The sequence below is a fragment of the Carassius carassius genome, chromosome 7 (assembly GCF_963082965.1).
Source record: "Carassius carassius chromosome 7, fCarCar2.1, whole genome shotgun sequence".
NCBI classification, from domain to species: domain Eukaryota; kingdom Metazoa; phylum Chordata; class Actinopteri; order Cypriniformes; family Cyprinidae; genus Carassius; species Carassius carassius.
Genome location: NC_081761.1, coordinates 30,743,293 through 30,768,027, shown reverse-complemented (window position 1 = coordinate 30,768,027; position 24,735 = coordinate 30,743,293).

Sequence of the window (24,735 nt, the reverse complement as noted above, 5' to 3'; positions counted from 1 at the left end):
GATACAGGAACTATTTGAGCCGTTAATGCCAGACTGGAGAGAGAGGTGTTGTTATAATGTAAAATATGTGCAAAATAATGTGTTTTAGAACAACCTAGTATGAAAGCCTGTTCTAGTACACCCCCAAAACAAAATCAAGACCTTGTAAAAGAGCATGAAAGGACCCCTTTAATATAGAACAGTGATTAAACTGACTGGAACTACCTGTGCATTAAACAGTTTTAAAGTACACCTTCCAGCCAATCAAAATAGATCATAGTATTTAGTGTAAATCAGGGGTGTTTGCGCTGACATCTGCACCTGCAGATCCTACTCATGTTTGTTGTGCTAATTTCATGGAATTTTTTACATGTATGCAACAATTTAAAGACCATACATTACCACTCAAGACATGCTAGAAAGTTTTGTTATTCATTTCAGGACATTTTAGCAATTGACAGCCAAAATTCAATAATTAAGATTATGAATTATAGGAATATAAATTTTGGTTCTCAAGATGACAATCAGATGCTGTAATCAGATGTATCTCAAGAGGATATCTCCATCACAACAGTCACCAATCCATCTTTATCTAGATTATAGCTGAGTCACCTTTATGGCAATTGTTAACAGAATTTAACCCCATCCGATATCACGTACTGTAACTCTTTGATGTGTGTGGCATGCTTTGGCTTTCACAGTGCTTCAGTGATAAGCCTTTCTTCTAACTAATATGTATTATACACTTGCAGTCAGGACTCCCTGTTAATGAGCACACTTGTTTGGCTATGATAAGGAGCAGGCTGTGATCTAGTGGGATCAGCAGAGTATTTGTGTTTGAATCTGTGTGTGTCAAAGGAACATGAGCTCATGCCTCCCAAGGTAAAGCAAACTGCATGTTATTCCTACTAAATATACACAGATGCACACACACAAAGACTTATAGATCTTTAATAAAAACATTACAAATCTATGTCCTGATTTAGGTAGCTAATTGTAATGACTATAGACTACCATTAAAAAAACCTTAATTGAAAACCATTAGATATTTATAGAATTCAGGAACAATATTTTAGCAGTCATTTTTTCAAAATGAAGATCTCCCAAAACACCCCTAAATAGAGGCTATGTTCCAAGTATTTTTCTAGGGTTACATGTATGTATGTATATATATATATATATATATATATATATATATATATATATATATATATATATATATATATATATATACATATATATATATATATATATACATATATACAGTGGTGGCCAAAATGATTAAGACACTAGTATTTTCAGCAGCTAAAAATGTTTTTAAGTCAGTTACTTCTATCTTTTGCTATAGTAGTCTGTAGGAAATATCTGTTTACATTTCCAAAGATTAATTTAGCCATTAATTGTAATAATCAAGTGAGGTTTTTGTCTGACAATAGCCAGTGCTATCTGATCTCATCATCATCCAGTCTGTCTGGAATAACATGAAGAAACAGAACAAACTGAGATGGACTCAATCCAGAAGAACTGTGGCAACGTCTCCAAAACGCTTGAAGAAACCCACCTGCAAAGCTACAGTACTGTTAAAGGTTTAAGGCACTTGTTTAAAAATGCTGCAAGATGAGGATGCTGCCAAAATTAACTTCTATTAACTACATTAAATCAACATTTTGTGTGACCTCCTTTGTGTTTAAATCAGCATTTGCTCTTGTTGCATTTGCGCATAGTTTTCAGGAAGCTTAGCAGGGAGGTTTCTTCAAGCGTCTTGGAGACGTTGCCACAGTTCTTCTGGATTTAGTCTCAGCTTGTTCTGTTTCTTTTAATGAATACAGATTTTTTTATTTATTGAACTTTTTGCTTAAATGAATGCAACTTTGGCTTATTTCAGAAACAATAATAATACATAATAGATTACTTTATCTGTAAGGCAATAACTGAGAAAATTTTTCCATAAGTGGTCAGTCTGGAGATACAGGTACACTATGGGTGGTTATTGAGCAATTACTGAGAAAATATGCTTTCATCTTAAGCATAAACCAAAAATGTCCAGTCTTCTTGACTCCCTAGTGCTCCAGAAAATAAAATCTAATTTTAAAAAAGTAAATAAAATATATATATATGTATAAAATATAATGAAATGCATGTGCCATTTTCCCTTTTCTGAGATGTGAGGTATTCTTTCTCTCTCCCTCGGCATCAGGCCCGACGCCCCTCTTTTCTGCCAGATACTTGAGTCTGAATGCACTGTTATTATAGGCATTATATGAAATTGGGTGTTTTATGTGAAGGCAGATTATGGATCAATAACGGTGGTGGATGTGGTTGGGATAACTGGCCACTGTCACTTCTGCTCTATTGCTGCTGTCAGGGCTGATTTATAAAGTATGTGTGTTTGTGTGTGTCCTGCTTCTTTCATTTATTTCACATCACTCACTTGAATGGTTGTTGCACTTTGTCTCAATTTACCCTGGAAAAAACCTGATTTGCGAGACTTAAATGCACCTACATGAGAGGGGACAATCTACATGTGCTCATAGAGGTAAGGAGAGTGATTTCCCATGTGTGTGTGTGTGTGTGTGTGTGTGTGTGTGTGTGTGTGTGTGTGTGTGTGTGTGTGTGTGTGTGTGTGTGTGTGTGTGTGTGTGTGGAGGAAACATGAAAGTGAGTTTATGCACTGAATTCATTCCTTGATTCCAAGGAGACATCTCACATTACAAAACATTACATAATCATTAAGAAAGTAAAAGGATGCTTTTATGACACAGAATTTCAATTTTTACGATTAAATGCCATAGAATTTAATCAGCATAATTAAAAGCACATAATTCATACATACATTGTTCTAGACTACATTTTTCACATGAACTTTTCTTTTCACCTGACACTCTTGGAATGCGTCAATGAAGGTGCTTTTGATCATGTGAACTTCTGTATTAAAAAGGTTAATACTCTAGTTTTCATATATTTTTCATCAGTTATCTGTATCCACTATCTATATGTAATTAAATACATTCGTTGTTAAATACCATGCTCAGATTTATACTTAGTATTTGAGCAACTCGTCATAGAACAGATTTTTTTATATGCAAGGACAATTGTAATGGCTCATGGATCAATCCTCGCCGAGTTTGAACCTGAAATTTTTTTTTTTACCTGTTTCCAACAATAAAAGCAGCCATTTCACACTTCAGTTCCAAAACATTCTTGATACTGTCACGGTATATTCAAATCATTTAGTGAAGTTATTTTCTATTTTGTCAAACCAATAAAAAAATAAAAAAGAGAAAAAAATTCTAATACAATTCTTATAAAGCTTAATTATGATTCAAATAAATTTTCATCATGGACAAAACAGTAGGGTCTGTCCATATGTTAATAAATAAACCACATAGGGATTTTTCTACACTTAATTTCTGACCAAAAAAAATTCTAAATATCTCATGTAAAATACCACAGTTACCTGCAAAGTGAGCGAGTCTAAATTAGTCATTTAACATGTCAGTTTCACATGGATCTGTGTCTGTGTCACTGAGACGGGCATTACCTGTGATAAACTACTGTTAAAAATATCCATACATTTAAATAAACTTAAATAAGACTTAAATTAGTGTGAAGTGAAATCCTCCAGCTTTTCCTTCCAAGAGGAGTTCTGCCCCCCAGTGGCACAAACAGACAAGGTAAGCTCCAGGTCCATGTTGAGTTTTGCCTACTGATGAAAATGCTTGTTCAGGAAGGCATTAAAATGTACATTATTCAGGCAAACTTGGGGTGCTAAAAACTTTGCCCAGAAATGTACCAGCAATTTCTGAGTGCCAGTTACTTTAAAGTAAACCCTACAACACTGAAGGAAGCTCAATAGCTGATACGATACAGAAGAAGCCTTGTTTTGGTTCCTGAAGACACCAAAAACACACCATGGAAAATAGGGAAGATAAGTGCAACCTCTTTACAACCAATAACAGACTTTTACAGTTTTAGTAAACATGGAAAAGACAACACATGACCGAACGCTTCTGTTTTCAGAGGTTTTTTTAAACGTTGAACTCATGGATAATTTATTCACTGTTTAAAATGTGTAATGTTATCAACAGCAACAATGATACCAAACTCACCAAAAAACTGAACACTATAGAAATGCGTTTTGTTTTCTTCATGCAGCATTTAAAAAAAAACATAGGCTACTAAAAACAGCTTGAATTTATCAATTAAAATGCGAGAATGAAAGAAAAGCAAAGTTGTGGCTTCTGGAAGGAGCAGCGCATAAATTGCTGTTGAAATAAAGGGGAAGGCTTCTCTCTCTGGCTATGTCACTTTTACATAAGACCAAAATATAGGGGAACAATAGCAGCAATTCTCCTCGGAGTATATCGAGCCTGGTTGCCGCTTCCCATTCGTTTCAGTCAAACAAGTAGTCAACTAAATTATATGGCACACGAGGACAGTAGCGCCCATAATTTCAGGATCGACAAACCCTGCAATAGAATTACCCAAATTACCAGCACATGAACAGTGTGAAGTGCGTGATTCTTTGATGTTACTGACACTGCTGACTGCACAAACGTCCAACTGCCCTGGATACTCTCTCTCTCTCTTCCCCTCCCTCTCTCGCTCAGTCTACCATCACTTTCATCTCCTAACGGCTCTCATTTGACATCATTTACAGTCCATATCTTAATAACAGAGGCCGAATTCCCAATGATGCAGCTATTTTGTGATGACATTAAGAATATTACAAACCAGCCAAGGTGGGTCTGAGTGAAGTGCTATTATAACAAACCAGAGCATTTACAAATTATTTAAATGAAGATGTAAACTAAAACAATTAACTAAATAATAGTACAAATGTTCAAAGTGATCAAATTATTAAAATATATATTTTTCCCCCTTTTAAATGTTTTCCTGTTTTTAAAGCAAGGAAATTATGGTGATGAATACAACTACATTCTAAAAAAAATTCAATAATAAAGCTGGATGTTACAGCATCAGAAATTTCTGTTTAACTCTATTTACAGTACATTTATATTCATGTATACAGTGACATCAAAGCTACATTACTGCTCTATCTCCTGCAGCCCTTCATATCTGGGTTATTAAGTGGTTTTAAGAGTAATACACCAGCAATTTTACACATATTCCAGTTAAAAGTAATTTTGTGCATGATTTAAATGGAGTAATCCTGGCCAAATTGAAAGCAGCAGGTATGTGTTTTAGGCTATCAGATGGATTTCTAAATGTACTATGATTAGTCATAAAGAACATTTCTTTCTTTAAAATACCTTATAGACATACTTTTAAAAATCCTGCAAGGACAGTATATTTAATAGACCATGCATTTTAAAATTCAGAGGGATGCATACATGCATTTTCATTATATTTGGATTGATTTTGGGACAACGGCGCTCCCAAAAAATCTTGGCCTGCACCTGCAAAATACCTCCGTATATACAAATCAAGCTCAACGGACAACAATGGGAGAACAGCTCCTTTTATGAGCCAGAGTATCTCCTAAAGCAGCGATGCCTGCTTTCTTTTGAGGAAACGCCACTGTGTAAACAATAACAGCTTGAAGCAGCTGGGATTTCTGTTCAGCGCTCGCGGCTACCGCAGATATGCTCTCGCATCCTCCTACTGCAAGGGAAGTTTTAAATGACAAACATCGACAATAGAGGAGCATGAGAAAACAAATGAACCTGTCAGCCCCTAAACAACACGTCAGCACGCCACACTTGACATGTGATGCTAATCTGTTCAGTTCCTGTGGGTGAAACAACAACAAATAAAATACGGAAGACATGATTCCCTTCTGGTGTTTTTTCTGAGACATTGCGTCATATGCATTTAAAGAAGGATGGTGTGCTTCTGATGAGGATGTTTAGGGCTGTGGATGCCGGTGTGGACAGTTCTTACAGCTGAACACAGATCAGCTTTCTTAAAATATGCAGGTAAAATAATCAGTTATCTTATCATTTATAAACACTGTTTTTATGCTTCAGGTTTAGAAAACAAACCACAGCAAATCGCTTCAAAGACAAAATGCAACTCTAAGCCAAAATTGCTTGCTGGTGTGTTTTATTTATATATTTATACCATTACATGTGTTTTTAAAGGCTTAAGCGAATCTTCCCATTTCACTCCTTCGTCTTAAGACAAATGAAACATTTAAAGACGTCTCTTCTTAGGAAAGCAGACATTGTAAGATTCTGATCAGAGGAAGAGAGAGTGCATAATGAAAACACTGCTATCTTTTAGTCATTACGATCACATAACCCTGCCCCCATCTCACAATAAATATAAAGGGTCACTTCAAGACAGCTGAAATTTAAGTAATTATCCATGCATCAGATTATGGGTCAAACATACTCGCTCTTAATCTTGCCTTGTTTCAGAGCACTTTCACTCACAGGTCACTTTTTATTCTGGTCGGCCTACTTATTAACCAGAAATGCACTTTAGTTTAACTTTTTATAGAGTACTAGATGTCACACAGGGAAGTTTTTAATCATTCCCTAACAGTGTTAATATGTTGGATTCAAGCATTTAGTTATTTAAATGATAAAACTATAACTGAATATGTTAAAATGTACACACTAAATCAGAATAATTTTCAAGAATTCTGTCCTCCAAACTCCACAAACCGTTTACAAATGAGCAATAAATTTTTTCGCAGCATTTGTTAACGCAAGTTAAAACATGATGTTAGCTAATATTAACAGATTTTAATAATGTATTCGTAAAAGGTTAAAATCAACATTAACTATGTTTAATAGAAGTAGTTCTCGTTCGTAATTGATGTTAATTTTTAATTGTTATAAAGCCAGTATAATATAGGCAGATTTTAACTTAACAGAAAAGTGTTTTGTATCATAATTGTTTTACTTTTTCAAATATAAACAGGCTGTTTAATGGCAGGTCTTCTTCAATGTGACAGATGACATGGGGCATGTTGTCACAAACAATTGATCTATTTATTCAATAGCTTTCTCTGTAAGCACCATGCCTTCTGTCTGTGTTCTATACAGAAATGAACTACAACCCGAATTCCGGAAAAGTTGGGACGTTTTTTAAATTTTAATAAAATGAAAACTAAAGGAATTTCAAATCACATGAGCCAATATTTTATTCACAATAGAACATAGATAACGTAGCAAATGTTTAAACTGAGAAATTTTACACTTTTATCCACTTAATTAGCTCATTTAAAATGTAATGCCTGCTACAGGTCTCAAAAAAGTTGGCACTTGGGCAACAAATGGCTAAAAAAGCAAGCAGTTTTGAAAAGATTCAGCTGGGAGAATATCTAGTGATTAATTAAGTTAATTGATATCAGGTCTGTAACATGATTAGCTATAAAAGCTTTGTCTTAGAGAAGCAGAGTCTCTCAGAAGTAAAGATGGGCAGAGGCTCTCCAATCTGTGAAAGACTGCGTAAAAAAATTGTGGAAAACTTTAAAAACAATGTTCCTCAACGTCAAATTGCAAAGGCTTTGCAAATCTCATCATCTACAGTGCATAACATCATCAAAAGATTCAGAGAAACTGGAGAAATCTCTGTGCGTAAGGGACAAGGCCGGAGACCTTTATTGGATGCCCGTGGTCTTCGGGCTCTCAGACGACACTGCATCACTCATCGGCATGATTGTGTCAATGACATTACTAAATGGGCCCAGGAATACTTTCAGAAACCACTGTCGGTAAACACAATCCGCCGTGCCATCAGCCGATGCCAACTAAAGCTCTATCATGCAAAAAGGAAGCCATATGTGAACATGGTCCAGAAGCGCCGTCGTTTCCTGTGGGCCAAGGCTCATTTAAAATGGACTATTTCAAAGTGGAATAGTGTTTTATGGTCAGACGAGTCCAAATTTGACATTCTTGTTGGAAATCACGGACGCCGTGTCCTCCGGGCTAAAGAGGAGGGAGACCTTCCAGCATGTTATCAGCGTTCAGTTCAAAAGCCAGCATCTCTGATGGTATGGGGGTGCATAAGTGCATACGGTATGGGCAGCTTGCATGTTTTGGAAGGCTCTGTGAATGCTGAAAGGTATATAAAGGTTTTAGAGCAACATATGCTTCCCTTCAAACAACGTCTATTTCAGGGAAGGCCTTGTTTATTTCAGCAGGACAATGCAAAACCACATACTGCAGCTATAACAACAGCATGGCTTCGTCGTAGAAGAGTCCGGGTGCTAACCTGGCCTGCCTGCAGTCCAGATCTTTCACCTATAGAGAACATTTGGCGCATCATTAAACGAAAAATACGTCAAAGACGACCACGAACTCTTCAGCAGCTGGAAATCTATATAAGGCAAGAATGGGACCAAATTCCAACAGCAAAACTCCAGCAACTCATAGCCTCAATGCCCAGACGTCTTCAAACTGTTTTGAAAAGAAAAGGAGATGCTACACCATGGTAAACATGCCCCGTCCCAACTATTTTGAGACCTGTAGCAGAAATCAAAATTTAAATGAGCTCATTTTGTGCATAAAATTGTAAACTTTCTCAGTTTAAACATTTGCTATGTTATCTATGTTCTATTGTGAATAAAATATTGGCTCATGTGATTTGAAAGTCTTTTAGTTTTCATTTTATTAAAATTTAAAAAACGTCCCAACTTTTCCGGAATTCGGGTTGTATTTAACGAGAGAAATATTCACCTTAGTAAAAAGTGTGACAGCTAGGCCCGGTCTCCCATATTACTTTCTTTTCTTTATTTATATTAGGGACTTGTAAATGATTTTCTTTTGCTGGAAACTCAAGCAGCATTTTTGCCACCTAATTAACCCAGATTTACCACATTAATGAGTTCTCTCTGGTGGCCTACCTTCTTTAAAGGGAGAAGCCTTGCCTGCGATCTCCACAGGGCCAAACCATCAGGACATTGTCAGGGCAAACAATAGCCTTATCTGGCTCCTATTCAAGCCACCTGATTAGCTGAGAAAAAGGGGAAGAGAAAGAAAAGGCCATGTCCTTGCCCAGTAGCTGTAAATGTCAGCAAAAGGCCAGGAGACCCATGCTTCTTTATATACGTTAGCATATTTTACAGACAGCCAGTGGAATGGCATACAGCTCTTCTCAACTGGCTTTACGACAGGACCCAGATTTTTTTATGGGATATCAAGTGGTGACCCATTCCAGTACCTAAACTGTTTATCATGCAAAAACTACACTGTATTCAAACTGAACAACACTAGAATTAATTCACTTGTAATTCATTTGTGCACATATTAATAAATTATTTTTATTAAAGCCAAATCTATTGACTCAGTTTGGTCTGATTCATGCAAGGTTTCGTGAAAAGATTCATTGATTCAAAAGAACAATCTGCTCAAGAATCGAACGTCGCTGGAATGCATAAATTCTTACGGAAGCTTATTTCCCCAAAGGATAAAATAACAAGAAAGGTAACTGTGACTGAATTGTGAATTTACCAATAATAAATAATAAATACCACAGATTTTAATAGAAAAGCTGAGCCTTTGATTTTTAATAATGCACAATTATATGACTTTGTATTGTTTTATTTAGCGTTGTTTGCATTTAGGTTGCAATCCACCAGTTAAAAACCACTGCCACACCAAAGCTTGAAAAAGACAGACTAACAAACAGAAATCAGTGACTGAGAGTGAAGAAGCAAATTTAGTGCAGAACAATTAGAACAAATTACTCTGAAAATTATATATTTTCTAATGTGCGTTGGTACGTTTAACAAATGTAAATTTATTTTAAAAGGTTTTATGTGATTCCCAACCATTAACAGGTTACGTAAAAGTGTACACTGGTAAGTACTCTGTTAGAAAGAGTAGGTGTAAAAGCTGAAGACAATCGAAACGGTATACTTTATTAACAGAATTAACTTTGAAAAAAAAGAGTGAGTGAGTGACCTGCATTAACCCATGACAGAGTGATCATCGTTTTATATGACGGAACCTCAATTAACATAATAATTTAGGATAACAGGCCATTAGTAGGACACGAATTAGGGGATTATTAGCAGCTAATTTTCCACCAATTTAGCACATTAGAGTGTAATTAGAAGGCACTGGAATTGTTCTAACTCATCTGGAGGGAATTTCTGTACTGAGTTATGAGAGCAATAGTTCAGCACTTACAGTCTCCAAGAGATGAGTACAGTGCAGGTGTTACCCCACTGAAGTGGACTTAACAGTCAGCAGTTTATACTCCTACCTCCTCAGAATAAAGATGCAAGTAAATCCACCCAAAACCACATCAAATCAGGTTAGTGTCCTAACCTTTTACACATTAAGACTCAGAAAGTGTCATTTGTATTTAGCTACAGCTGCTGTAAGCTCAAAGCTTCAATTCTCTGCACACTACATCCATTCACTGCCTAGTTAGCAGCTCAAGCGCTAACTAGCGCTAGACCGAATTCCCAGGCCACCCACAAACCACCAGCTAACAAAGACATCTCTGTCTGCCCCGTCCTCCCGGCATGACCCCCCTCGAGTGGACAGTCAACATTGGACACCCCACAGAGATCATTCGAGCGCGGAGGACTCGCTAAACGCTATACCATTAATTATTCCGCCAGATTAAAGAGACAATTATTATTGCACTTGTGCTAATTAGAAATAATTTGAAGCATTTGTAAATTAGTCCTTACAAGTGTCAACGGACTGAAGAAACTCATTAAAAAGACTAGTGTAAAACAGGAGCCCAGGAGGAGGGCTACCTGTGAACCACCTCTGGGCTCAGCAGAGCTGTGCACTGCTACACATTAAATAAATATGCTGTAGGAAAAAAGATTGAAATGTGTTATAGTGAGTATATGCAGTACTGCCTGAGATCAGGGCTTTTAGAAGTTTGCAAAGTCAATGCAGGTAATGTATAAAATGTAGTAACAGTGTCAACATTGCAAATGAGAAAAACTGGCTTCTGGGTTTTCCAAATCATTTTGATTTATTTGATAATCACATTTCTCTTCATAGATTATCATAGTAGGTCCACAGCAACTGATTTCAGTTTTAACTTGACAACAATGCAGATTTGTCTTTGCAACACAGTACAGTCAAGCTACTCTTGGCTGTAATTTGCTATAAACAACAAAATTAGCTAACAACATGATGTAATTTATCAGAACTGTATTTTCTGGTACAAAAAAAAAAACAGATTATACAAAATACAAAAATACTAGAAATAAACTCTACATATATGAGTTAAAAACAATAGCAAACAGCAACAGTTAACAATGATTTTCTATAGAGGTCTTCTGATTGCTAAATCATATTTTTGAATTGGCTCATTTACATGAATTGTCTGAACAAATAAGACTTAATTGACCCTATGCAGGAAGTTTGATTGACTGACCAATCATAACGGCAAATCTAACAGATTGTCCGACAAATCAGACAGGAGAGTAGATTAATGTTGGTGGACTTGAACTTGAAAATGGTGTGTATAGACATCTTACCGCCTATTGAAACAAGATACCTTCTGATATTCACTCATGTTTATTTCATGCTATAAGATGATCAGTTCACGTGCTGCTTGAAATGAGGCAATACAGTGATCTGTAACGACACATTAAAGAACACTAAAATGGTATTTATTTTTTTAATGTATTTTTTAACTTGCCCTGTCTTGTCTGTCGGCATGTTGTCAGTGTCCTCTCTGCTCTGTGATGCATTTTTTACTGTGTGAGAACATGTTGTGTTACTTTGTGAAACTTTTTTTTTTATCAGAAGGGGTAGCTTGTTAATAGAAAAGATTGACTATGGAAAACAGATGATCTACTATGACACAACTAGCTACAAGAATCACCCAAAAACTAAATTCCTGTCATCATTAAATCACCCTCATGTCATTACGAACCTGTATGACTTTCTTTCTTTTTGAATTATTATTTATTACAGGTTTGGTCTTATCTGAGTCAAGACATACCTTCTTTCTTGCACCATAACTCAAATCCATCATTAGTTGATCAGTTCAGTTGCATTCACACTGAGTAGAATTTCAGCAAATGCGGTTGGCACCACCTGCGTTTTTCAGGAGTCAGTCAGTTTGGTTGTTGAATGCAGTTATCACTCCTGTAACTTACTAAACTGTGTGTGTACTGAATTGACAACTGAATTTAGCTGCAGTGTGAACATGGCCATAGTCTGAAGCTAAAATGATGATTATAAATCTTTCAACTCTGACTGCCCAAATCCTGTAAACTGGCTCTCACTTTAGGGAATAAACATTACCTTCTACAGATTACTGGGAATTTTTGTGCAGTATATTCCAGCATTAAACCGATTTTCACAAATGGTTAGATTGCTTGGTCTGAACCAAAGTTGGTTCCACCCCCTGTATAGCAAGAGATGTGAAGAATTTGAACTGATCTGCTTGGAGTTTGTTTACTTGGAAACAATCAGCTACAAGAAATGCATTATACAATAATGATAATGAATCACTTCTGCGATTTATGATTGGATTGCTTTAAAACGAACTGCAAACTGTACTTGGATGCATGCCAGCAAACCTTACCTGGGTTTAGACAACTGCTTTCAGTCAAACCCAATGAATCAAAACGAAAACGGAACAGCACCAAAAGCTTTAGAGTAAAAGCACCATAAGACACTGTCTTTGTTTTGCAGCTTTTTAGGCCGAGCACTCTAGTTGTTCTCTGAATGAGGTAAGATTTCTTCTTTCTATGCAGGATGTGAAGCAGGTGGCATGATCCCAAATGGTTTCTAACATACGGAAGGACTCTTTAAACCTTTTCCACTGTATTCAGAGCCCAGCTGCCAATCACGGAATAGATTCTGGGTGCAGAGTGGCTGCTGAAGGGGTTTGAAGAAAAGCAGGGGGGGGCTAGAGGAAAACCCTAGCAAGACTGGAGATTTTCTTAGTAGCGTCCTTTATTACTACAAAAGGACTATGATTAGCGTGGCTACAATAAGGGTGGTCAGGAGAAGCATACCAATTAGGTTACTGTGAGCACTTTTGGTCACAATTGCTATGGAAACCAGCCCCACTATCTCACAAACACACGCATACACCACCTAAACACATCTCACATACACTCTTTGTGTAATTATTCAAGAGGAGGGTAGAGTGGTAAAACCAGAAGCCTGCAGTGTTGCCAAGCTCATAAACACAAGGGATATCAGACAGGAAATATTCAGTCAGCTGCATCCGTAGAAAAAACACAAGCACGGAAACATTCACAAGGTCTAGGTTCATCTTGTATTGGTAAAATATGAGAGAAGACATTCTATAAATTATTTCATCATTAACTTTAGAACCGGCTGTTACCATTATTTTGGAAAAAATAAGTCAGTATTAACTTCAAAATGGCCACAATTATTATATTTTCTTAATGCCTAAATAGTTATTTATGAATGCGTGTTATTTGAAAATGTAAAAAATTTATAATAACAATGTTACTTAAGGCTTGCAGGCTACTAGTTTATATTTACCAATAGCCATATATCTATTTATTCAACATTTGATCAAACTTGCATTCAAAATGTCACTGTTATAATATGTAACACTAACTTCTCATGATTCAATCAAGTCTACAGGAAAAAATCTAGCCCTAGTGAAAAATAAATATGATTAAATAAAATATTTTTAGTATACTTAAAGTTTGTTAAACAGCTAATTTTGCACTTTAATTGTGTGGAAGTAGTGCTGAAGTCCAATAATGGAGTATATTTGATTGTGCTAAAGTGGAATTATTGCAAGTATACTGAAGGTACACTTTAAATATCTTGCATTTAAAGACTGATTTTATTAAAAAAGTATTTTTACAAACCTCATCAATAGTGCCATTAAAACACATTTTAGGTTTAATATTAGGAAATGTACATTGTGCACAAGTAGTGCTCCAAATAAAGTTTAATTTTAACTTTTATATCAGTAACACAATGTAATACATTTTTATTTAGTATGAAATAAGTGTATTTTAAATATATTACTTTTTTTTACTAGGGAGCCCATCTAACATCTTTTCCCACTGTATGCACTGTCAAATATTTCAGATTATGGAAGAAAAATGGGCTGCAAACAGCAAATTTACATTGACTTTAAATGTCCCACAGAAATTAATGACATGGTACACCACTGAACATAAAGGTTCAGCACAGCCTCAGTTGAATGGTGTAAAGCCTTGTTTTAATTGGTCAAGACTTCACTATTAGAAATATTTAAATATTAATTTGAAGCATACAGGCAGGGCTTGACTGATTAATGCGGAGAGGAATTTTGTGTGCTAAAATAAACAAGACCCCTTTTCTCTCTCTCTCTTTTCTATTGCTCCATCACCCCTTTGCGTTCTCAAAAAGGTGAAAAGCTGAGCTAACACTGGTTTTTTCGTCACCTCACTATTAGTATCCCGTTTAATCACTTCAATTAATTTTGAGCCTCATAGTGATATACTAATCAAGTAGATGCAAAAACAATGACAACCCTTTAAAGGATCACACTGAAGGACCAGTATTCCATTATATCATATAGAGCTACAGAAACACCCTAAGTGAATGTTTTTGAAAAGAACATAGACTTTAACCGTTTAAAAAGATGTGTAAATATGTTTTATAATCTACTGTGTACAAAATAAATTCAGCTCATTATTATCAATATTTCAAATATCTACTGTGCAGAAAGCAAGTAGGCAGAACCATTGTACAAAATACATTTTCTTTTGTATTTTTAATTACATTTTATTTTTTGGGGGGAGGGTGTCTTACTGCATTTTTTGGGTTAATGTAAAACAACTTTCCCTAAATGGTGAAAACAGAAAGACAAACTTCATCATCTTCATCACTTCAAACACTGAATCCTAACTCCAGGATGCAGGTGGATTAAGGATTTTCGTCCATAATCTCTGGGCACTCCGGCTGTTAAACGGATGCGTGCTTGGGCTTTGTGTGGTGAATATATTTAGCTCTCTGAATTTCATTCACTGCTGCTCCAAAAGCATCGATTCCTCCCTCTTCACCACCCTCAGCTGACTGCATTAGTGCCAGCACAAATAATACCGTTTTAGAGCTCTGAGACCCTCCTCAGGGCAAAAGATTAAACCCTTCCACTCCTCAGAGGATCGGAACCATACACACTTCACAACACACACACACACACACACACACACACATATACCAAATAAAAGACAAACACACACATTGCATCAGCAACATACTAGATATTTACTAGATATTTATACTCAAACACTGCCATATCCATACATGCACAGAACAAACAATTACACTTGATTCAGAAACAATTCAATTCAAAGGGAGAATTTTCTCCAAACCTCACACTCAGTAAGTACTAATGAATATTGTTAGAAACGGCAATTTACTCTAACTAATCATTTCTTTAATTTACCAAGAAATGGAGAGTTCAAGCTTTGTCAAACTTGGGATTTGACCAAGATTTCCTAAGGGGATAGTTCACCCAAATAGCAAAACTATGTCATTAATAACTCACCCTCATGTTGTCCCAAACCCGTAAGACCTCCGTTCATCTTCGGAACACAGTTTAAGATATTTTAGATTTAGTCCGAGAGCCCTCAGTTCCTCCATTGAAAGTGTGTGTACGGTATACTGTCCATGTCCAGAAAGGTAAGAAAAACATCATCAAAGTAGTCCATGTGACATCAGAGGGTCAGTTAGAATTTTTTGAAGCATTGAAAATACATTTTGGTCCAAAAATCGCAAAAACTATGACTTTATTCAGCATAGTCTTCTCTTCCGTGTCTGTTGTGAGCGAGTTCAAAACAAAGCAGTTTGTGATATCCGGTTCACGAACGAATCACTCGATGTAACCGGATCTTTTTGAACCAGTTCACCAAATCGAACTGAATCGTTTTAATCGGTTCGCGTCTCCAATATGCATTAATCCACAAATTACTTAAGCTGTTAACTTTTTTAATGTGGCTGACACTCCCTCTGAGTTCAAACAAAACCAATATCCCGGAGTAATAAATTTACTCAAACAGTACACTGACTGAACTGCTGTGAAGAGAGAACTGAAGATGAACAGCGAGCTGAGCCAGATAACGAACAATAGACTGACTCATTCATTCAGCTGATTGAGAGGGTTTAACTTTGGAAATTGTGAACACTTGAACATATGCTTACAGTACAACTGAAGTTTTATAAATGATTATGTGAGAAACGCCAAATGATATCTCAAGATTACAATAACACAAGCTCAGCTATGTAGCTTTTTTGCTTGAGCTTGACAGGCCCTTGACAGACATTTTCATTGTATGAACATTGTACAAAACTTGTCCTTTTGTGTGTGAGGAGAGAAAATCATAGTGGTTTGGTAGAACATGTAGGTGAGTAAATGTTCATTTTGTTCCAATTATCCCTTTAATAATATTTACTGAATTTACTGAACCTGAGCACAAGAGAACTGTGAAAGTTGAGCGTGTGACAAAACTGCTCCCAGTGCCTCAGAATCACTCGTGGAATCATAATTTCTTTTCCATTACTCACTATTCTGAGAGCAAAACTCCCTTCATTATTTAATAGCTTTGTAAATTTGGCCCTAATTGTGCTGATGAGGCGGGGAGGAGAGATATCTCTCAATTGATTGCTGAGGATCAGAACAATGCTAATTGGGTTTCTGTAGAGTCTTTGATCATAATTCAATTGAGTGGTCGTCATTCATTTAATGAGAATGAGTCTGACTGTGACTGGAATTACAGCTGACAGTCTGATGAAGATGAGGATGATGAAGGGGCGAAAGAAAGAAAGAATGTTAGAAAGACAAGGTGTGCTGCAAGAGTGCTTGAATTTTGATGTTCTTCTCCTGTCTTTGTTGCTTTGCCCCATTTATACAGAGAGATGCTTCTAAGGATATACAGGTGCTTCTCAATAAATTAGAATGTAGAGAAAAACTTCATTTATTTCAGTAATAAACAAAATTTTGAAACTTTTGTATTAAATAAATTCAATTCACACAGACTGAAGTAGTCTATAAGTCTTTGGTTCTTTTAATTGTGATGATTTTGGCTCACATTTAACAGAAACCCACCAATTCACTATCTCAACAAATTTGAATATGGTGACATGCCAATCAGCTAATCAACTCAAAACACCTGCAAAGGTTTCCTGAGCCTTCAAAATGGTCTCTGACAATCATTGACACCCTTCACAAGGAGTGTAAGTCACAAAAATTAATTGGCAATAAGCTGGCTATTCACAGAGTGCTGTATCTAAGCATGTTAACAGAAAGTTGAGTGGAACGAAAAAGTGTGGAAGAAAAACCAACCGAGAGAACAGCCGCCTTATGAGGATTGTCAAGCAAACTGGATTTAAGAATTTTAGTGAACCTCACAAGCAATGGACTGAGGATGGGGTCAAGGCATCAAGAGCCACCACACACAGACATGTCGAGGAATTTGGCTACACTTGTCGTATTCCTCTTGTTAAGCCACTCCTGAACCACAGACAACGTCAGAGGCATCTTACCTGGGCTATGGAGAAGAAGAACAGGACTGTTGCCCAGTGGTCCAAATTCCTCTTTTCAGATGAGAGCAAGTTTTGTATTTCATTTGGAAACCAAGGTCCTAGAGTCTGGAGGAAGGGTGGAGAAGCTCATAGCCCAAGTTACTTGTAGTCCAGTGTTAAGTTTCCACAGTCTGTGATGATTTGGGGTGAAATGTCATCTGCTGGTGTTGGTCCACTGTGTTTTTTGAAAACCAAAGTCACTGCACCCATTTACCAGTCTTGGAGCACTTAATTCTTCCTTCTGCTGACCAACTTTTTGAAGATGCTGATTTCATTTTCCAGCAGGATTTGGCACCTGCCCACACTGCCAAAAGCACCAAAAGTTGGTTAAATGACCATGGTATTGGTGTGCTTGACTGGCCAACAAACTCACCAGACCTGAACCCCATAGAGAATCTATGGGCTATTGTCAAGAGGAAAATGAAAAACAAGAGACCAAAAAAACTCCATGCCACGCTGAATTGAGGCAGTAATTAAAGCAAAAGCAGCCCCTAGCAAGTATTGAGTACATGTACAGTAAATGAACACTTTCCAGAAGGCAACAATTCACTAAAAAATGTTTTATTTTATTTTATTGGTCTTATGAAGTATTCTAATTTGTACCAAAACTTCAGTCTGTGTGCATTGAATTTATTTAATACACAAGTTTCACAATTTGAGTTGAATTACTGAAATAAATGAACTTTTCCTCAACATTCAAATTTATTGAGATGCACCTGTACATTATCTGTTCAAAAATTACTCTCACTTAAAAGTGAAGTGTGAAATTCATCACTAAGACAACATACTAAACACTAAATAGAACTGCAAACCATTTATTTTTCAGCAACAATTGTTGGTAACAACTGTTAACATTTCATTACATGTGCTCATTCTTAAATTATATAAAAAGATATTTACTGTTAACACAGGCAGCTACAGAAGTTTGTTTCCACCTCAGAGTAAAACATAAAACAAGAAATAATATGAGAAATGAAGCTGCAATTATTAGAAATAAATTCACATTGTGAGATATGATGTCACATTGTAAGATAGAGTTGTGCCTGAGAGATATAAAGTTGTGATTATTAGGTTAAAAAAAAGTCATAGTTATACGAAACAATGTCACAAATATGAGATATAAATTCAAAATAAGAGATAAAGTTGCAGCTAAAAGCTATAAAATGAAATAAAATTAGGTCACACTGAGAAAAAAAAGTTTAACTGTGAGATATAAAGGCACGCTTCAGAAATACAAAACCCGCAATTATGAGAAATATTCCCAATGTGACTAAGGAAATATTATGAGAAATAAAGTTATGATTGCAAGCAATAAAGTCATATTGTGAGATATGAAGTCACATTGTAAGATACAGTTGCACCTGTTACATATAAAGTTGCAATTATGAGGTAAAAATGACACAATTATGATAATGTCACCTCTGTGAGAAATAAAGGTGTGATTATGAAATACAATACTCACAATTATGAGAAATATTCACAATGTGACAAAGGAAATATTTTGAGAAATAAAATTATAATTACGAGCAATAAAGCCATATTGTGAGATATAAAGATGCAACTGAGAGTCGCAATTATGGCAAATAATGTCACACTGTGAAATTTAAATTTGCATATACTGAGAAATAAAGTCAAAATGATGAGAAATACAGTTGCAATTAAGCAATAAAGTCACACTGTGATATACAAAGTTGCAACTGTGAGTTATAAATGTGTAATTATAAGGTATAAATGTTGCAACTGCAAGAAAAAAAAATGTCACAATGAATGTTTTTTTTTTCTAACATAATGCCTTGTTTTTTTCTTTACTCTGAGGTGGAAACAGGCATCCACAGGAAGCTGTACAGTACTGTCTGTTTAATTGAATTATCTGACCTTCCTCTAATTGAATGTTTAAATCTAAACCACAGCAAACAACAAAACGACAAGAAAGTAAGTGGTCTTGCTGCATGGGAAATCTATAAATGACAAATCCCCAGCAGACATTACATCAAAACAACCCTGAATCCAAGAGAAAGTGATCCAGACTGTGTTTACCTCTGATACTGTCTGTTCATCGCCCTCTCTTCCTTAATCTGGATATATACAAAAGTCATGCAAAGTACTTAATAAAGGAGTTGGCTTGCTCCAATATGACAGGCCAAACTAATAGGATTTAATGACAGTCCATTTACATGTCAGTTTGTGATGTTGTGAAAGAATGAGAGGGATAGGGTTGGGGGGGGAGGGAGGAGAAAACGGGGATATTCTGGGCTGCTTTTGATGCTGACAAACGTAATTACATTAGACGGGTTGCGTCTTGGCGGAGTGTTGCAGCATGTATCTGTTTTTAAAAAGATGGAGCCTCTTTACTCTGGATCTTGTCAAGTCTCATCTCTTGCATCTATCCTCTTAGGTAGCGAGAGCTCATCGGCTTTTGTGCTCGTCTCACTCGCCCGCCCGCTCGCACACACACCGCTAAGGCCGAACGCCAATTGGCTTCCATTTCTCGATTAGCTTTGATGTCGAAGACGCAGCTCATCTCCAAATGCTTCCATTACTGGTATCACATTAAAGAGCGAGTTCAGCGACGGATCTGAGCGTGGTACACTTTCATGTGCATTCTCTTCATGTGGAATACTTCACCTCTCTCACCGCCACGTGTAATTTCACATCTCTTAGCGTACACCATCCCTGCTGCTCTGGAGACTCAGTTCAAATGGAGCAAGTATACTGTGCTTGAGATGAGTGTGGAAGATTGTAAAAGCTGAGCTTTAGAGTCTGGCTGGAGAGCAGGGAGAGAGAGAGAGAAATGTGATTGGGAAAAAAATCCCTAGAGATCTAAGTCTAAATCATAAGACCTTCAACAAGGCTTTTTGATGATTAAATATGCAGATTACCAGAAAACTGCAACTACAATCTTGTCGTTCATGTTTTTTGTGCTTCCCTGCTGTACCTCAACATCACCATCTCTCCAGGTTGGAGACTGAGCTTATCTTGTCAGGGTTTAGCTGGTTTATATGGCACTGTTCTACACCATGTACATTCAGTATGTTTTTTGAGTGGTTTGTTTATTTTGTATTTGAAATAATTTAACCCTTTTATTCAGCAAGGATGTTTAGAGACTTTTACATTGTTACAAATAATCTATACTGCAAATCCATGCTGTTCTTTTGAACTTTCTATTCACCAAAGGATACTGTAAAATGTATAAGGGTTTCCACAAAAATATCAGACTGCAGCACAACTGTTTTCGACATGGATAATAATACGATATGTTTCTTAAGCACCAAATCAGCATATTAGAATGATTTCTGAAGCAACATGTGATACTGAAGACTGGAGTAATGATGCCGAAATTAAGCTTTGCATCACAGGAATAAATGACATTTTAAAACAGCTAATTTAAATTGTAATAATATTTTGCTATATTATGGTTTTTACTGTATTATTGATGAAACAAATGAATTCCCTTAAACCTTCACAAGCATAAGAGACTTCTTTCAAAAAACATTTTTAAAAAATCTTACCAGCCCCACACTTTTGAACAGTTTATGCATAAATGTTTGTCTGTGTGTGTGCACCTGCATCTCTTCAGAAATATTCCTCTCCTAGCATAACATAACATTTGTTTTCCATCTCTCCTTCCCTTTTTTTAATTTCCATCACATGTTCTGTAATATGACCTTGATGAGTATACGTTAAAGGCCTTAAACTAATAGCGCTCCTAATACTGGAAAATGGAATTAGACTTGATCGCTCTAATATCATGATGAACATTCCCTCCTCCACCGTCTGTCAATTTTCCTCTGTCTGCTGTGATCGCTAAATTGTCGTTTAGAAGACAAGAAGGGGCCCTAGGGACGGCACAAAAGAAGCGTGGAGCTGACCAGCGCTCAGGTGGAATTGAATTGGAAATCTTCCACAGGGTTGTTAGCATAACAAAAGGCCTTGTTGCTTTAGACAAAAGCGGGCGGTTTAATGTAAAAAAAAATCAATCTCTGAGAGGAGGGAGGTATTGTGCAGGCAGACGTACAGGTGTTCTTCTACCGCTCCTTAATCAAAAGTGTCAAAACAAAGTTGGAAAGTTATCTTTCCTTACGCCAACAGAAGTGGCACATGTGTGCATGTGCAAAAGTGTTCTTCTATTGTTAGAAAGCATGCAAGCTGGGGTATAGGTTCCAATCTGAGCACCCAGTGGAATGTATGAATATACATTATGAATGTATAAATAGGAACTAGAAAGAAGCTTCAACAAGGGAAGGAACTATGGAATAGATTCTTAACACAACTAAGTCTTCACAGCTGTGGCATGTGCGCAACAGAGCGCCAATTTTTTTTCGCTGGCCTTGGGAAAGGCGTCATAGTTTTGCAGTTTTCCCTGTATGCATTTTAGAAACATTTTCAATAAAGAGTTAAATGAAGACCTTCAACAAAATAAAACAACTCTAAGATAAATCCCACTACCACATTTGATTCAAAGCAAATAGAACAAAAGTCTTTACTGCATACATAAAGCATGGAAAAACTTCATCAGCAAAGAAGAATACTGGGTGAAAATTGAAAGTGGATGGCAGAAACTGTCGATCACTAAGAAGGATTGTGTCCAATCAACACTGATGTACTGCAGCAAGAAAACTGACCACAGAGATCACAGACATCAGTGTTAAAATGTTACAAAATATGGAGGGATGATTAATAAAATCTGAAACGTTGGAGCCCTGAACAGACAAATCAACTGATTTGAATTTTATCAAAACACTATGGGCAGTTTTGAAGAAAAGAGTAAGAAGCTGATTCCCTCCTTTAAGCAACTGGCAGATGTTTTTCATAGACAACATTCAAATGGAGACTATTCAAAAGTTGTATGAATCTGCTCTAAGAAAGGTTGGTAGTTAGGGTTGGGTGATATGACCAAAATATTATATTGCGATATTAGTAACTTTATTTCACAGTAACAATATACAGTATATCACGATATAGTTATTTTGACTTCAAATAAGGCCTTTATGATATCAAAATTTTTAATAGCATAGAAATGTCATAATTCTTGTCACCAGTATAGAAAACTAAAGCTCACTGAAGACAAGTAAACAAAGTATAAAGCAATCAAATGTATAAAACCAGACAGACTGCAGGAATATTAGACTGCTGTCACTTTAAGAGCTGGCCGGATCCATCAAACTGTTACACCTGTGTTTTCTTTCTCAGCTGTTTGCTTTCATTTAAGACCTAAATTATGAGGATACTTGCAAAGATGAGCATTTTGCCACAAAGCGTGTGTATTTAATCATTCAAAGTCTATAAAGCAGCAAAGGTAACTCTGTTCAATACTCCCGCGATCTATGGGCGATTAGGTTACGATAGTTCAAAACCTAATACCAGTTGTTAATCGCGTCTACTGGTATATCGCCCATCCCTAATGGAATCTTTATTAAAGGGCAAACAGTGGTTAAAAAATATATTAAATTAAATCATTAAATCACCTGCACACAATACAAATTTTGGGAAATCAAAGATGGAAAAAAGTAAGCGGGGATCACTTATACAAAAAAATTATAATTTCATGTAAAAAAACAATATGCAAAGGTTAAGAGGAAAATGTACATGAAAAAAACATCTTAATTATCCAATTTCACTTAGATCAAAATTTATAGGTTTTTTTTGTCCCAAATACAAGATTTTAAAATTAAAAAATTAAAAATCCAAGGGCCATGTGAGCCTTGAATCACCAGCTAATAATACAAATATGATGAAATCTAAGATGGGAAAAAGTTAGGGGAAGAAAATTTACGTCAAGTGGAAATTCCAGCGAGAGATCTGCACATAAAGGTGTTTGTGAAGATAAGGTGAGTCTTCATTTATCAGCTCACACCCAGCTACGTATTATCATAAAAAGTGATTTAAAGGCTCACTAATCCCCTCAAGTTAATGAACATCTTCATTTTTCCCAGCCAGAGAGAGAGGAAGTCGCTGGTGTTAATGTGTGTGTCTATCCACCAGGTCTGTGGGGACAGTGTTGTGTGTGTGATACCCAGAGAATTTGATGGGTAATTTTCCAAATTACGCCCTATCATTCATCCCCATTCACTTTCCCACATTCAGTGCATCACCCTTTGCTATTGTCCCCATGGCCACACATGGATAATTTAGTGTTTTGGGCATTAACCTGCACACAAAAAGCTGACTATTCATGGTTGCCACCATCCATAATGCTTAACCACACCATAAATAGTTTGCTTGAAATCATTGTCGCTCCCAACTTCTTTTAAAGTGTCTGAATGCACTGAATGCTAATGCTTTTGTGTTGAATCAAGCTAGAAGGTGAAGTTAACTGCCCTAGGTTCCCTCCTCCCATTCTGGCCACCCAGTCAGCTGTGTAGGAACCAATACCCCTTATTCTCTGGGGAAGTGACCCGTGGGGACTCCATATGCAAACCAGTTGATTAAAAAACAGTTAGCGAGACACTCAGCCAGAACGGTATGCAGCAGGATGGAGAGGAGTTGACGTGGAAACGGGTGTCAAATGACTCCATACCACAAATATTTCATATCTCCTTACAGCTTAAAAGAATTTTAACTGACTGATTAATGGGCGTGATGAAAATTTAATTATTTGGTATGATGAGACTTTCTGAGCAAATTGCAATCTTACACAAGGGCTCCATAAACATTAGGAAGGTCTAAATCTGAGGGATAATTCACTCAAAAATGAACATTCTCTCATCTAATTTACTCTTATGTGATTTAAACTACCATGGAAGGGCTGTTATTGTACAAAAGGAAGGTTAGTAGTGTCCAAAACAACACTGTACACCGTTGACCATTGAAAAAAAAAAGATCATTTTGTGTACCATAAAATTTTATGTTTTGGTGAACTATACATGTTCTATATTTTTGTCTATATTGATAATACAAGCTATAATGGCAGAACTGGTAATTTTCAAACTTTTTATTTATAGAAACTAGGAGTAGCAAAATTAAAATGCTTAAAATTATTATAAATAAGTCAGATTAATTCCATAATAAATTATATTAATAAATGAATCACAATAAATTAATGTTCTTCATGGTTTACACTTTTTTATCACCAATGAATTTAAATTGATTTACATAGTTTTTTTACAAAAATAAAAATAAAATAAAAGTAGTATAGATAAATTAGTAATTTTTAAAAATACAAATGTAGCTGTTAAGGAAACTAATTTAAATAAGAAATATGATTTTTAGCTATTTTAACTTAATTTAATTTAATTAAGCCATCTTGTGACACCCTTGTGAGTTACTAGTTCTCTCATTTATGATTTATAAATAT